Genomic DNA, 16,930 nt, shown 5'->3' with positions numbered 1-16,930 from the left:
ATGGATTGCTGTGGAGGCGTGTATTTATAAAGTTGAAGTATCGCGAGAACCGAGTCCCGAGATCCGACGACGTCACAATGACGTTCGGCCTCGATTTGGATTCGGATACCCAAAGTTCGGGTGGGTTCGGTTCTCGGAGAACCGGACCCGCCCATCTCTACTGCATACATCTATAAACATTTAAAAAATACACACATATCTCACACAAGACACTGCAGAAGCACTAATTCATGGCCTCATCATCTCCTGCATTGACTATTGCAAATCCCTACTTACTGGTCTTCCCCAAATCAGACTCTCACCACTACAATCTATTATGCACGCAGCGGCTAGATTGATTTTCCTTGCAAATTGTTCTTTCTCTGCTGAGCCACTCTGTATGTCTCTACATTGGTTGCATGTATTTTACCGAATCCAATATAAAATACTACTTACATACAAGGCCATCAACAAAACTGCACCATGGTTCTACTCACATGTCTCAAAATATCTCTCAACTTGACACCTCTTCACAGGACTTTTTTGGCTGCACTCACTTTGTGGAATTCCCTCCCTCACACAATAAGACTTTCCTCTTGTCTTCAAACCTTCAAGTGTTCTCTGAAAACCCACCTCCTCAGGCAAGCTTATAATATTCCTCAACCACCCCCTTAACCACACTGGGTTACCCTATAACCACCCTTTACACAGTTCACACAAGACTACAACCCTCTCAGACCCTGACCAACATTGCTGTGTGACTGATCATATAGCCCACTAAGCACTTTTACCTTTGCATTCTGGCTGGATCAATATGCAATGTATGGAATTGACCTCATGTATCAGACTCCCACTGTCCTATAGATTGTAGGCTTGCGAGCATGGCTCTCTTACCTATCTGTCTGTATTACCCAATATTGTTTTATTATTGTGCTTGTTCCCAATTGTAAAGTGCTACGGAATTTGCTGGAGCTATATAAATACATGATGATGATGAACGTCACTTCAAAGTCCATCCTACTATCATCATCATCATCATATGGTGCCAACAAATTCTGTAGTGTTTTCCAATTGGGAACAAGCAGAGTAATAAAACAATACTGGGTAACACAGACAGAGAGATAAGAATTCCTATCACACTAGTACCACTTCTTTATCATCATCGCTTATTTGTAAGGTGCCAGAAATATCTGCAGCACTGTACAGGCGGTATAATGAATCATACTAAAAAAACAAATATAAATACATAGAAACATACAGGATTGACAAAGGAGGTGCAGACATGAGACGGAGGGTAGAGAGGACCCTTCTCATGAGAGCACCAGTTCATTACTTTCAAGTTTTCCATTTTTATCCAAAAAAATGCTTCTTAATATGCAGATCAATGCGCTTCCTTTAAAAAGTGATACATTAGCACAAAAATAGGCTCATTATGTCACACAACATCATTTGCTCTTATTAACAGGCAGCATTACTTGAATAGTTTTTTATTTGTTTTGTGGGTTCTTTTGGGACTTTATATTCCACATATGTATTGGACGTATTCTGCAGTGTATTGTCTGTTAGAGCACAGTGGCCCTAGACCCCTATTCATCAACAGACGTTTCTTAACATTTGCACCTTGTTGAATACAGAGATGCGTATGCAGCTTTATGTGCACTTATACAAACGCACAATACATTAGTTTTGCATGCCTTAACGAAGCAGGCCCTATATTTCTTTTCCTACGTTACACTTACTAACACAAACATTAATGTATAGGCAGTGTACCCTAAAAAATATTATTTCATCTTTATTAGATCTGTCTGCATGGCGGAAACCCCCATAACCTGACCCTGAAACCGCTGCCTCACTTTGCTGATAATAGCCATATTATGTGTTGTTTTTAAAAGCTTTTTAACATTTGTAAATATGGTTTGTTGATATAATATTTCCTCCTTGAGGAAGCCCATCATTGGGTGAAACGCGTAGGATATCGATCCCAAACGGATTAACCAACATTCACTAGCATCTTCAACTTTACACTTTCAAGCCGGCTGCACGGACCGGACATACTTCACCGCATGCGTGAACTACGGACTTTCACTTTGGCAGCTGGATGCCAAGCAGCGTGGAACAAGGCTTCTACAGCGGCTTCCCCGAACGGACATCTGAGAAGTGGATCTTCTAGGAGCGGGGTGAGTCTACCATCTCTTTTCCCCTCCTGTGATGTACCGGAGCTGCTATCACAAGATCATTGTACACTGACTTTTATATCCATTTTACTATTTGACTGTTTTTTGTGCAATCAGCACGGAAACTCTTTGCAGCACATGTGACTCATCACCCACTATTGTTTGGGGCCTTGTTTTTATGGTGATTGCACCAATACATTGGACTTTGCTACCATTGCTGCCAACAAACCTACTGAGCAGAATGGGTGTCCATTCAGCATTACATATGTCAGCATGATTGATATGTGCTTGTTGTTTTATTATCAGTGAAACATTGTGAGATACAATACACATCTTTATTTCAAATAAACATCTATTACATATCCCTTTATTGGTCCATCACTACAGGCGCCTGGGGATTACCCCAAGTCTTTTCTTGTGGTTCTCTATATTACAACCAGGGGGAGGGGTCCCCCCCTTTACAGTGTCCCCGTTTTTGGCAGCCATCTCCTATCTATACTGGTTGTTTGCGCAGGTATTACCCCACAAATTATCTGATCTACAGTTGTACTTTGTCAATCAAGAAAAATAAAGCTTAGGGTAATATAAATGATAACTTAAAACAGCTTTAGAATAATCCTACAAGTAAATGATGGAAGAAGACTTCTATGGCTTATTTATAAATTGCAAAAAGCGCAAACTCATACCGTTTCCTTAATGGCGCAAGTGCACTTATTTGTCTGCCAAACACATTTCAAGGTGTACTACCACTTCCTGTTACACGGAATTGCCCTTCAAAATCAATCTGAGCTAGTATGAGCAGTTTCCAGATCCATTTGAAAATAAAAGAGTGAGAAAGTTGCTTCACAGTACAACCTACTACCACATCATTCATTCACACTTTTCTGTTTTTCTTCTGATTAAAATGCTGCTCAATTTTGCTTAATCTCTTCATTAAATCATGAGACTGTGAGGGTATCAGGCATGCCTTTATTTCAGCCCTCAGCCCTCATGTATAACGCGTTCCTGTATCGTTCGATTATAAGCTTATGTGGTCTCAATATCTCGTTTTAGTGAATTTGGGTAGGTCGAACAGGCAAGTATTCCGCATACTGCAACTTGCTCGTCAAAATGACGTGATTCGCCGTGAATCGCACCATTTTGGCCCCGCTCCTGCAACAAAAACATCATTTTGTGGCGGGGGCGGGTCCAAAATGACGCGATTGCCCGCGCCCCGCCCCTCCTGCTCTCCAACCCCGCCCCCTGCCCGGGATCTCCCAGAATTAACTTTTCAAAGGTTGGCAAGTATGAATAATAATAGTTTGATGTTTTCCCATTAACAATGCCTAATGAATGTAGAGTCTGGCGTAACTAGACATTTCTGAGCACCATTGCATAATTTTGCAAGTGCTTTAATGTACTACCCAATTGAGAAAAATATACATATGCACATGGTTCTTTAACAGGGAATACGGGCCCCGCAGAGCTGTGGCCCCATAGCATCTGCACCCCTTGCATCTATGGTAGTTACGCCCTTCTGTAGGATTAAATCAGTGGTTAGAAGAGGTGACAGAGGATTGCAATGTTTAGCATTAATTCTAATGCAGATCAATGCATAATGTCAGTATAGGCACTGAGAACTGTTTCTGCCTTCATGAGTTTTACTAATATCATTATTATTATTATTATTTATATAACACCACCAATTCCGCAGTGCTGTACAGAGAATACATTCATATCAGTCCCTGCCCCATTGGAGTGTACTGTCTAATATGTTATTATATCAATTATATATTTTCATGTATCTGTCTCTTCCTGTGTCCTACGTGGTGGTATGATGTCTTACAAAGCCGTTTTGTATCCTTCAGAATTTATTTCTTGCACTTTATTCACTATGTAGATTTTTTTACACCATTAACTTTTCTGCACAATTATAGGATACGTAGCTAATACGATGCACTGTGACAGCTCATGATTCTTTTTAGCCATTTGAGGCTTTTCTTCTAACTATATCAAGAAAAATACAGATTTTTGGGCAAGCTATATACGGAAAACAGGCTGCATGATAATTCCAGCAATATGGTTTCAAAATCACAGCGGTTCAGCTGTTTTTGATATAATGCACAAGGTCTTCAATCTGTCTTTAGCACCTCTGCTTGCTAAATAATATAACATCAACTACTATCTGCTGAGCAATAGCACAAATGCTTGTCAGATGTACTGGATGAGTCTCTTCTGTTTCTTACAGCCATGATGTACGAGGAGTCAGGTCTGTGACATATTAACAAGAGAGCAGCAGTCAAGGAATTTCCATAGGTTTAAAGACATAAAACAAATCCTTGGTTCCTGATATCTTTAGGAGTAACAGACCTTAACCTCCAGTGCTTGACATTCTTGTACTCGTGTGCCTTGTAATTCCAGTCTGACATTATCTTCATGTAGATACCTCGCAGGAGATTTGTTGGCAATAAACAGCCACTGCAGTCAGGATGTATGTTGGCTTTGTGTCTATGAACACTTTTCAAATCAAAGGTATTTTCATTAAAACGGTTTGAGACTAACGAATACTGGGAACATCAAACAGATACAAGTCTTAAAAACAAGTCAAACAAATGAAGACGGAATTGGACATTGAAATACACTGATGTGCCAGAAGGACCTGCAATTCATTATCTATAACTGAGCGTTTTATGCTCTTTCATGCAGAAAACAGCCAAGAAAACAGCACAGATGCTGTATTCTTATTGCTGTAAAAGCTCATCCTGCTAATGCAGTGTAGAAGAAGTCTAGTGGTGAGTCCTACTCAGACCCTTACATGGATGTCCACATAACGGTACTTCCGCTTATGCAAAATGTTTCCATTTGATGCTTTAATTTTGCTTAATGCTGTTATACAGTCAATATAACTGTCTCTCATCCTCAATGAAGTCGCATATGTTTGTCATGTAAAGCCTAAAACAAAGCAAAAGGTGATTCCACAAAGTATTAGTTTAGGGTGTGTACACTTATGCATCAAGGGTATTGTAGGTTATTCATTTATTCTTCTTTTTCCTAAAAAAAACCAACAAATGTCTATTTTACTTGAATTATGAAGGTTGTAAAGTCACATTTAAGGTGGAAAGAGGTCTGACATGATTTATCTTGATTCCAGGCTTTGTATCACAAACACCTGTAATTTCAATAAGACTCTTTATATGCACAGTATGTACACTTCTTATAGGCTGTCATAGTAGTTTGTTGCATGTTTTGAATGTAATGGTTTACATCATGTGAAACGTGGGACTTGTCTTTCATGTCTATCGACTGTCTTCATGAGTATAGCTTTGTTGATTTAAGGATCAAAACTATAGCTATAATTGTTCTACCTCAATTTTTTGTTGTACTAAAAATTTAATCTCTCACTTTCTTTCTCTTTGTGTGTGTCTCTCTCTCTTTCTCTATGTCTCTCTCTCTCTCTCTCTCTCTCTCTCTCTCTCTCTCTCTCTCTCTCATCACACTTTACACAATGTAATCCAGTAACTTTACCTTCCACCTACCTTTAAAATGCCTGACAACCTGCTAGTACCACCTAATGGGTATTGGTCTGTGCCACTGGAACCCAGGACTTCAATAAATCATATAGATGAGAAGAAAAGTTCCCCAGCCTCTGGATAACTGTGCCTTTGATGTGAAAACACCATTTACAAAACATGTGATGTGGCAATCATATACAGCTTTAATGACTTCTGTTGTGACACAAAGCTGTAAGGACAGGTACTATGGCCATGTCAATGGGAAGCAGTGAGCGATATCACCCATCCAGCTGATTAAATCTTTGCAACTAGATGGCATTACCTTAACACTTTTTCCTGGAAAGTTCAGATGTCCCTGGTCTTCATCCATGGCGTGATAGTTACATTGAATGGGACTTCCATTATTCTGATACTCATGAAGGGAGTGGAAAATATTTTCTAGTGATAGTTGCCCTATAAGTAGTGTTCGTAGAGAACTTCCAACAATTCAATTATTTTATACAGTTTAGTAAAGAGTACAAACATGGATAGGACCTCTCCAGTGATACTAAGTTACTCACACATCAACATCAGAAGTCATTATGTAAGCCACTTTCTAACTTTTCCAATACAGAAAATTGCACTTAAATTAGGGGAAACCTTTCTGAACAGTGTTAATTGACAAATTATCTCCAGGACTTTAGCTACAAATGAACCATTTTGTTATTTGAACGCTAATTGCATGTTTTGAAATGATATATGATAATATGAGGTGAAGGCGTGATGTGTTATTAGGAAGTACAAACAAAAGCTCTAACCAAGAACCCAGGTGAATGTTTTTGTGCATATTGCCATTGGGGCAGTGAATGCAGCACAACATACTGTACCTATTACCATATAACTAAATGCTTTTGTTTCTAACGTAAAAGCGAATGTAGCCCAGTAGTTTAGTACTAACACAGTTTGTGAGTGTATAAGAGCTTTGGATATCTCGCAGATATCAGGTGCACTATATACACACAGTTTATGGACGTAGTTCTAGCAATATAATAAAATATAAGACAGTGACACATGTCCACTTCACCCTCATGACTTATTTAAGATATAATTGAACAGTCGTTTAGGAAAAAAGTGAACAGTTGAATTGTTCTTTAACACAAAACACAGCAGCAACTAAACTTAGTCTCACGAGATGAGAATATTATCATGACTCACTAGCGAGGCGAAGAGTTCCCAGTACAGTGGCAACACATTATTGTACATCTGAGTCATTCTGATTGGCTGCCAGAGTGTCTGACCTCACTGACGAATAGCAAGGCCTCACAGTGGCTGCTGGTGTGGGGGCAGGGAGAGACTTCACCATTGTAGTATTTCTGCCTGCGTGTCATAGGCCCCATGAATCTGTCCAGTACCAGTTTACAACATCATAGGCAGCATTGTGTTACGGGTGACAAAATCCCAGGGGAGGGCGACTTACACCCATCCATGGACGCCCCTGGATATATTGTCTTTATCAGCCCCCATTTATCTGTCCAGTGCCAGTTTAGGGTGAGATGTAGGGGTGTACCTATGTATGTACTGAGATAAGAGTGCTGAATGTCCTCATATACCACTTACCTAAACTTGACTATGTTTGGTGGTGACTGGTGCATAATACATTATTATCAAAGCTGGGAAATTTATCATGGGCAGGATGAAACTTGTCTCTACAGACCCTTTACCTGTGATGGAAAACATTGCACATACCACAATACTTCCCTCTCAAAAACAGACAGATTAATTAATGAATCCTTCAGTATAGAAGCTGCCAGCTATGATCACCATGACTCCTTTGAATAATCCTAAGATTATTACCAAAAGACATTTCCTAGTTGCCAAATATTAGGTTTGTGCCCTTTGCTTGACGTTAAATGTTTAATTATGAAAAGATTAACATGCCTGTCTCTAGTAAGCATTAAATGCAGCATATTTTATGCTTGTGTTGTTAAGAGACTATTATTCTTCAATGACTTTTATTATAATGTGCTTTTCTGAGAGTGTTACCAACGCACATGGGAATGGAGGCAGATTAACACAGGCATAATTAATCATTTCCCAGAATCCTTCATGGAACAAATAACTGCTTGCCCAAGGTCACACAAGTCGTTTGCCATTTGTCAATGTCTAGTAACTATAAAAAAGTGCACTAAACTTATCAGGAAAATTAATTTCTTCATGGAAACTATTTTCATCTTCTTTGGTTAATTCATTCTTCTTTTACTATCCCAGTTTGTTCTTAGAGTACATTTTTTAATACATAAAGGGCCTAGCTACACATTTGTGTTTATAGAAATGTTTCTATGAAATAAGGATGTATCCAGTTGAATGTAGGCTATATTAGAAAGTAAATGTTAAAAGGGCTGAAACCTTACAAATTTTAATTGCGCAGTTGTACCTAGTAGAATAGTTTATTTTCCAGAACTGAAAGCCCAAATAAGGATTCATTGCGCCAGACCCTGGACATGTTAAGAAGAGCAAATTGGGGGCCTCAGGAGCAGATCGACCAGTATAGCCCTATAGTACCTGTCATCTCTGGAGCTGCTGCACCCCCAGTAATGGTGGTGTGTACTCCACCAATTAGCAACATCTTGGAAATTAAGAGAACTATTTAACAAAGGGCAAAAAGCCCTATCTCCTGCGAAAATGGGTGTTTGCTGCGGGAAAGAGGGCTTTGCCCTATACATTAAGGTGTCAAATGTGGGTCACTAGGGCCTGATTATCCATTAGGCTGCAGCCTAGGATGCAGTGCTCTTGTGTGTGTGTGCGTGCGTGCGTGCGTGTGTGTGGGGGGGGATACAACATGTTTGGGGGTGCAACATTGTGACAGGGAGAGATGTAAATTGAAAATAATTTTAAAATATAAGAAAATAGTTTCTCTCTGAAGTTAAAGGGAGACATGAAAGAAGATGTAGTAATTTTTTTAATCTTGACGTATTCCCATGGTAAAGGCTGAAGACAAAGAGTTCTCCTTAGATGAGTGTTTAAGGATAAGTAGGAGATACAAGGATGGCGACAGGCGTTGGCATGACGGCCCCCTAACGCTTCACAACTTCAGCCTCAGTAGTGCTCATTCACACCTCAGTTCAGCTACACAGTTCTGATTTTAATGATAACTAAATGAGTGCAAGGATAGCCACAAACCTTTTAAACAGCTAAGTAGAGCTGAGTTTTGAAAACATGGGAACATAAACACTGGATGGGGGGCGGGTTAAGGAAGCCATATTTTAAACTAAGGATAAGTTGATTTTACCGTGTTTTAGCCTGGTATGGAAGGTGAGGATTAGTCTAGGGTGGCCTGAACCCTTGATCAGCCTTGTGGGTCACTTATGCGCATACCTCTTTAGACTGACCCAGTTAACCCTTACCGCTCTGGACTAGTATCGTCCAGACAGCTCAGTATAGCTACCTCAGTGCAATTTTAATGACAAACAAAGGCGATAGGTTATTTAGCCTTGTCGTTAGCTTTTACGCCAGATCTTAATAAACAAACCCCTAAACTGCCTGCTGAAATAGTGTCCTCTCTCTTATTTACGTAAACTGCCAGAGGCACAATAGAGGAGTTCTAACACAGATACAAGTGTAGAGTAACTAACTAAATGTAGCATTTCTGGAACAAATCTGTAGTATGATACAAAGCTTCACATTCTAGAGCTTCTGGGGTGCAGTGCCACATCGTGTAAGCAAATCATGAAAATAAATACATTTCTTTGAAATATATAAAATTAGATATGAAGGAAGCTATTGTAACTGAAAAAAAATTAAAAGTAAACTATGATGTCCATTCCAAATGTATATGATTTCACTGTCATTCCCAAATAAATTTACATTATGACCACCCGTACTTGGTGCAAAAAATGTATTGTTGTCATGGGCGCGGAAAGCACCAGCTTTGATACACAGCTAGAATTGCAGAAAATTATTGCTTAACGTCAAACTTGGCGCTGTCTACATAGTCTGTTGACATAAATATGGGAAGGAATGTAATGGTGTCATTAAAATATGATGTATAATGCATGTCATGTTTTCTGCGTAAAATCATGCATGTCTATTCACATTATTTAACATCACATTTCCATTGGAACTACTGAAGGAAATAAGATTTGATTTTTAAAAAGGAAAACAACAGATTTGGAGGTTTCATATTTAATGACATTTAATCTGTATAATGTGACTTTAGATGTTTACTCTCCTGTATACCATACTATATATTTTTGTGTTTTAGCTTTTGTATTTTAACATTAATCATAGCATATAACTCTGTGTTTTGTAAGTTTATGCCTAGACACAGGTTAACATTGAGCTTTTTCCTGCCCATGCCATATTGTTGAAGCACAAAAGCCAGACTAAGTTAATGATTACAAAGATTATTCATCAAGGAGTTGGTAGAAAACCATTGTACAAATTAGTCTGTATTTGTTATTTATACTGCATGGCTTATACATCATATTTTGGCTTTTATCTCTATTTTCATGCATCATAGACCCAAACAAATAATAGTGCTCTTGTCAGGGCAATGGTTTATTTATGAGTATTCTATGTTTATTTTAATTCGTTCATGACAAAGCAGCAACTTAATCTCTAGGAGTGGGTCATTGCTTTGTAGATTATATAATAATATATTTTTTTCTTTAAAGAAACACTTAGGGGCTTGTCATTTTAAGGCTTTTTTTTTTTTTTAGTATAAATAGTTATTCTTGATGGATGTTTGAACTAAGTGAATGAATGGTGCAGAGGATTTAGGTAAGTATAGTGGGGGAACTGTTTGTCCATAACTACAAGGAAGCACAACTATCTAGCATTTGTCATCAGCTTGTTACTTGTAAACTGAAAACTAAACCAGGTGGGTGGAGGGATGGGGAGTTAAGCCATAGGTTTATTCAATACATTAAATTACCTGAAATATTCTGGTTGACATCATAAATACATTGTTTTTGAAGGATTTTACTATTATATGGCAATACAGTTGTTATTGTTACAGAACACATGTGGGTCTTACTTTAGCACAAAGTGAGGTCATACTAATGTAGGTTAAGGGGGGGATTCAAAAAGTATATGTCATGCAAGTTATCAGATGATTAGACTGGGGATACCATGGCTGCACTTTATACAGATTAGCCAAGGATGTCACGTCACACCAGACAAGTGTTTTTGGTTTTAGTAGAAACAAAGACCTTGCTTGTCCAGCACTAATTCAACACAGGCTCTCCCTCTCTGACGTGAAGGAACTAGTGTCCCACACACGCATTTAAAACAACAGTACTCACAGGCTATAAATTTGTAGTTTCTCTCAGAAAGCATTCACCTGCTCCTCAGACCAGCGTCGGACTGGCCCACCGGGATACCGGAAAAATCACTGGTAGGCCCCGCTGCCCTACAGCCACACCCCCTTCTCGAAGTGGGCGGAGCCCATTAAGCTCACCTGGGGGTCAGTAACAGCCAGTCATCTTTCACATGTGATCGCAGCTGTGATCATGTGATCTGCCCCCTCCTCCTGTCAGCTGACTGTCTGATGATCCCGCCGCCGCTGAAGGACTAAGGAGCAGAGAGGCTGCAGCAATGAAGATATGGGTAAGTCGATTTTTTTATTTTATTTACTATTGGTACATGCAAGTTTGTTTTTATTTTTATCCTGTTACTTAGCACTGTGGGATTGTATATATTCACACCATGCCCAGTACACGTATCCTTCACACCATGCCCAGTACACTTATCCTTCACACCATGCCCAATACACTTATCCTTTACACCATGCCCAGTACACTTATCCTTCACACCATGCCCAGTACACTTATGCTTCACACCATGCCCAGTACGCTTATCCTTCACACCATGCCCAGTACACTTATCCTTCACACCATGCCCAGTACACTTATCCTTCACACCATGCCCAGTACACTTATCCTTCACACCATGCCCAGTACGCTTATCCTTCACACCATGCCCAGTACGCTTATCCTTCACACCAGGCCCAGTACGCTTATCCTTTCCACCAGGCCCAGTACGCTTATCCTTCACACCAGGCCCAGTACGCTTATCCTTCACACCATGCCCAGTACGCTTATCCTTCACACCATGCCCAGTACGCTTATCCTTCACACCATGCCCAGTGCGCTTATCCTTCACACCATGCCCAGTACGCTTATCCTTCACACCATGCCCAGTACGCTTATCCTTCACACCCTGCCCAGTACGCTTATCCTTCACACCATGCCCAGTACGCTTATCCTTCACACCATGCCCAGTACGCTTATCCTTCACACCATGCCCAGTACGCTTATCCTTCACACCATGCCCAGTACGCTTATCCTTCACACCATGCCCAGTACACGTATCCTTCACACCATGCCCAGTACACTTATCCTTCACACCATGCCCTGTACAGTTATCCTTCACACCATGCCCTGTACACGTATCCTTCACATCATGCCCAGTACACTTATCCTTCACACCATGCCCTGTACAGTTATCCTTCACACCATGCCCTGTACACGTATCCTTCACATCATGCCTGGGGGTCGGTGTCCTCGGCGTCCCCACTGTCCTCCTGGATGTCCCCGCTGCCCTCCCCGGCGTTGCTGCTGCTGCAGATGACATTTGACACATTATGATGACATACAGATATTTTGATTATACAAAGATTCAGATGTGTGCATGTGCTTGCATGCAGGTTGCTCTATTAAAGCGGCTGTTCCTTTTCTCACCGTCTGTATTTATATAGAGACTTAAATGATGAAAATATACAAGCCCTAATTCAATATAATGTAGATTGCATTAGAATAAATGTACAAGTGTGTGTGTGTGTGTGTGTGTGTGTGTGAATGGAGAGCACTATTCCATGGCATATGTGAATTGGGGGGTACTATTGTGGGCATAATATGAATTGGGGACACTATTACATGGCATATGTGAATTTCAGGTACTACTATATGGCATAATATTGTTTTTGGGGCACTACTATGTGGCATAGGGGGGCTGCCTATCTATACTAAACTATAGTGGGGGCTGCCTATGGTAAACTATAGGGAGGGGGGCTGTACAGAGAACACTATAGGGAGGGGGGTGATGGGACCTTTAATTTAATGCTGGGGTGGTTTGGGTCTATAATTGAATGTGGGGCTGAGTGTGCGGAGGAGGGCTATCTATTAAATGTGAATATTATTTAATGCTAGGAATGGTTGTGGGAAATGGATGTATTAATGGATGGATGTATTAAATGTAAATGTATTAATTTATTGCTGGGGCTGTTTGGAGGGAGGGTAAAAGATTTATTTATCAAATGTGAGTACTATTACTTTAATGTTGGGGCTGGAGAGAGGCCTATTTATTAAATGTGGGTGCTGTTGATTTAATAGCGGGGATGGTTGGAGTTTTCTAAATGTACCCATTATTTTTTCCAAATAGGACCCTCAACATTCCAGGATCCAGACAAGCCGCAACTAAAGAAACCAGCAGCCACAGGTGGTAAATGTGACAAGAACAGGTAGGACAGTCTGTCAATTGTTCGGAGTCTAGTGCAGGCTTGGCTAACTCCAGGTGTTGTGAAACTACAAGTCCCAGCATATTCTTCCAGCAATAAGCTGCTATATATTGGCAAAGCATGCTGGGGCTTGTAGTTTCACAAAACCTGAAGTGCGACAGGTTAGCCAAGCCTGGTCTATTGGGACAATCCCAATTTTTGGTGACTGTTCTGCCCAATCAAAGGGGCAGGTCAAGACTGTGTACTCTTTTTATATAGACACTGCATTCTTTATAAACTACACTATGGTTCTAGCTGTCCTTCGTGGGCTGACCACTCCCCCTCTAGTGTCTGGTCTCGCCTCTATGATGGCTGGCCACACCCCCTCTGGTGGGCCCCTAGCATTGCAGTCCCCCGGTGGGCCCTTCATGCCCCAGTCCGACACTGCCTCAGACTGTGAGAGACTGCGTGAACTGCCTAGCAGCTTTTTAACAGCACCTTACCAGGTGCAACTCCTGATTAGCCAGCAACTTGCTAGCTTTCTGGAAAACCCGAAATAGGCCATATGAATGGAACCCACCCTTCTCTCTCCATTAAAACCCCCAGGGACCCTTACCAGTTTTTCTTAACAACTGAAGACAATCTCTGGGAAGATTTTCCCAGCCACAAACAAGCTCCCTGGGCTTTTAAAGCACAAATGACTGAACATCAGTACTTATATACCTGCCATTCACTACTTTCCCAGGGCCTCTGTCACAAAGTGTAATATTGATTATCATCAATAATGAACCCATGTTTAAAAGACAATTAGCAATTCGTTTTGCTCCATAGCATTGTCATCAACAAGAATAAAACTCTTGTTCTTCATTCACACGTATTGTTTTGCAATTCATTATAACAAATTAAATGTCTTCCTTCTATGTGATTATATCTTTTAAACTATCTCATAAAAGTGAATAACACTGACTGATTTATACCTTTATACGCTTCTGTTTTAATGGATTGTTTCCTAAATACTCTTAGCATGTGTTAAATTTAATCAATCCCTGTCTTGTTGGCCTGCTATTTTAACTTGAGTCTTCATCTATCATCTATTCCAGCATGACTATTCCTTCCGATAGTGATGCCAAAATGTGACTTCATTGAGAACTATTGTATTGTGGTGAGCTGCCTGTACACCGTATGATACATGGTCATTCTACCTAGCATGCTTAAGAGGTTCTGTTTAACAGAATCAGTAGTGAATATTTCATTAAGTGTAGTTCTGTCGTCAATATAGGTATTTTCAGTATTATTATTTGAACCCTTACATCACACTCAGTGATTATAAATTAAGCAGTAGACTGTTTTGTTTCCTGTTGTCAGTTATCTAATTTTTTGCGGTGGTCTATATGTAGAATTATCTATAGACTTACGAAAGTATGCAGTCTAATGGGCCTACTTATTAAGTGGTGATAAGGCTAGTTTCCTATCTCCACAATTTACTAAAGCTGGGTACACACTACACGGTTTTCGTCCAATAATCGGCTCAATCAGGCGACATACGACCGCTCGTTCAAAAGTCGGGTCAGTGTGTGCAGTGACACGATGGTCGAAAGTCTGCCCAAATGGACGATCGTCGCCTCATTTGGTTGGTCGTACCGTTTAATATTTTTGTTCCAATCTCGTTTCTGTTGTGTAGTGTGTATAAAATTCCGTCCGATCCACGACAATCCCCCGATACTTCCTCGACCTGGGGGGCGTGTGTATGTAAATTTTTGATGTCTGTCTCAGTACATGTTTTGTATAGATGTATATTGCACCTGTCTGGCTGCAGACCATTACACTTGTATAAAGCACGTGTGTTATTACCCTTTGCGTCTATATATGACAAGATGGCTGTAAAAAGTCGCTAAATAGACATCAGCTCTTCCCTTTATCGTCCTAAACAAGGCTAGTGTGTATGCAGTCCATGGACCGAGCGATCGGACCAACGATCGCATGTAAAATCGCTCGTCATAAAAAGTTGGTTGAAATTTCTGTTGTGTGTACCTAGCTTAAGAAATTATCCCCTGAGCAGCTGCCTGGTGATATTGGCTGGTAGTATTAAGTGGACTCTAACTGCTTTGCCAGCCAGTCTTGGAAACTCCATTTAAATGTAAAAAAAAATAATTAAATATTTTGCCATAAATCTGATTAGAAAAAATGCTTTATTTAAATAAATGAATAATTTTATCTCTTAATATTCTGTTATCTCCAACTTATGATGGCGATGGTGATCGGAGGACTACTGTGGTACTTGTATTTCATTTTCGGCAGCTTTCGCTGGAGAAACCCTTTGATAGATAGGGAGAAGCTCTCACTCTGGTGAAAATGGGTGAAAGGGCTCATGGACAGGCTTACGTTTCCATTCCGTGGAATGCCCAATGCGCACTGTATTTGTAAATTCTGTTAAGTGTAAACTAGAGTTTGGAAAATGACAACTAATGAATTCTGCTCTGTGGTGGATTATGAATTCCGCATGCATTTTCTATATTAAGTCTTATGTGATAATACTGTGTAAGTTGAGAGCTTTCTATTATTTTATTTGGTTAGACTAGTACTCATAACAAATGTATTATTTGTGGCAATTGGTGAGAGCTTATCAGAGAATCATACATGCCAACTGCATTTTTTGTGAACCGTAATCTCACTGCCTCTCCATCCTTTTCCATTGTCTCTCATTTCCTTTTAATATGTAAGTCTATCAGCGCGCTTTGTATGTGTCCCAAGAGTCCCTGGTAGAGTCCTTTACAGAAGAAAATTAGTTGCATTTCAATTCAAAATGTAAATCCAGGGCAGCTCCGAAAATGGATAGAGCCGCACTTATCTTAAGACGCAAAAATGCAAGTGTGCAGACTCATTTTTGCTCATACACAAAAGGCTTATCTTTACATGTGACTCTAAATAAGGCCCTGTGTTTTGGAAAATTGCATTTTGTGACATTTATAGTGTAAATAGAGCTGTATAGTCTGACAGTGACAGTCAATTAATTCTGCTGTGTGGTGTTGTTGGTGTAAGACTATTAATGGATAAGGCCAGCTTCAGACTCTGTTCTGCTTTTTTCAGAGCCAAAAGGGGTCATTGGGGGGGGTGCGGCTGCTGTAGCCTGGGGGAGGGGGATGCCAGGACCCCGAAGACAGAGTGCCTCTATGAAAAGGTACATCTATGAAATATCAATTTAGTAAATTAATCAAGGAAATTGACAAATACATTTTCACTGGTTTCCAACACTCGAGATTAGTTCAAAACTAGTGAGATGAAAAAAGCAAAAAACATATACATGTATAAACATTGAAATTAATGGGCTCAGAAATTTCAATGTTACTTCCACAGGTGCGCTATTATTCCAGTTGAAATTAATGGGAAAAGCTATGTGCATGGAGTTTTCAATTACTAACCAAACAAGCTAGTTCTAGGATAGTTTGGACACATTGTTAGAGTTGCCAGGTGTATTGCAAATGATCCTGCATGTTTGTTCCATGCGGAATTCAAACCCCACCACAGAGCAGAATTCATTAGTCGTCCGTTTCCCAACTCTAGTTATATACTTAACAGAATTTACAAATACAGTGCAAAATGGGCATTCCACGGAATGGCAAAGTAAAATTGGAACTTTGCACCTCTGCGAAATGACCTAAAAAATAAGGTTGTGCCTGAAGTTCTGATTTAAACAAGGTTTACAGTTAGACTTCCTAATGTTACATGTAACCCATGGTGTCTGTTGAGATTTAACATGGACGCACAGAATACCCTCTTTGATAGAATGTTTATCTTACCTTTCTACCCCTCTT

General features: G+C 40.0%; 1 protein-coding gene and 1 long non-coding RNA gene across 3 annotated transcripts in view; both read left to right on the top strand.

Moving 5' to 3' along the window:
* The window catches only part of SNCAIP (synuclein alpha interacting protein), a 216,079-nt gene that overhangs the window by 33,563 nt on the left and 165,586 nt on the right, over nt 1-16,930 (top strand). The window lies entirely within an intron of this gene.
* Nucleotides 11,170-16,930, top strand: part of LOC142097398 (uncharacterized) — a 231,765-nt gene continuing 226,004 nt past the window's right edge. Inside the window, exons 1-2 of the long non-coding RNA XR_012678180.1 lie at nt 11,170-11,230; nt 13,064-13,142. This is a non-coding gene — a long non-coding RNA (uncharacterized LOC142097398). The remainder of the gene's footprint in view (nt 11,231-13,063; nt 13,143-16,930) is intronic.

Source organism: Mixophyes fleayi, chromosome 1 (assembly GCF_038048845.1).
Source record: "Mixophyes fleayi isolate aMixFle1 chromosome 1, aMixFle1.hap1, whole genome shotgun sequence".
NCBI classification, from domain to species: domain Eukaryota; kingdom Metazoa; phylum Chordata; class Amphibia; order Anura; family Limnodynastidae; genus Mixophyes; species Mixophyes fleayi.
Note: the sequence above shows the minus strand (reverse complement) of the source record. Positions and strands in the feature narration are given on the sequence as shown.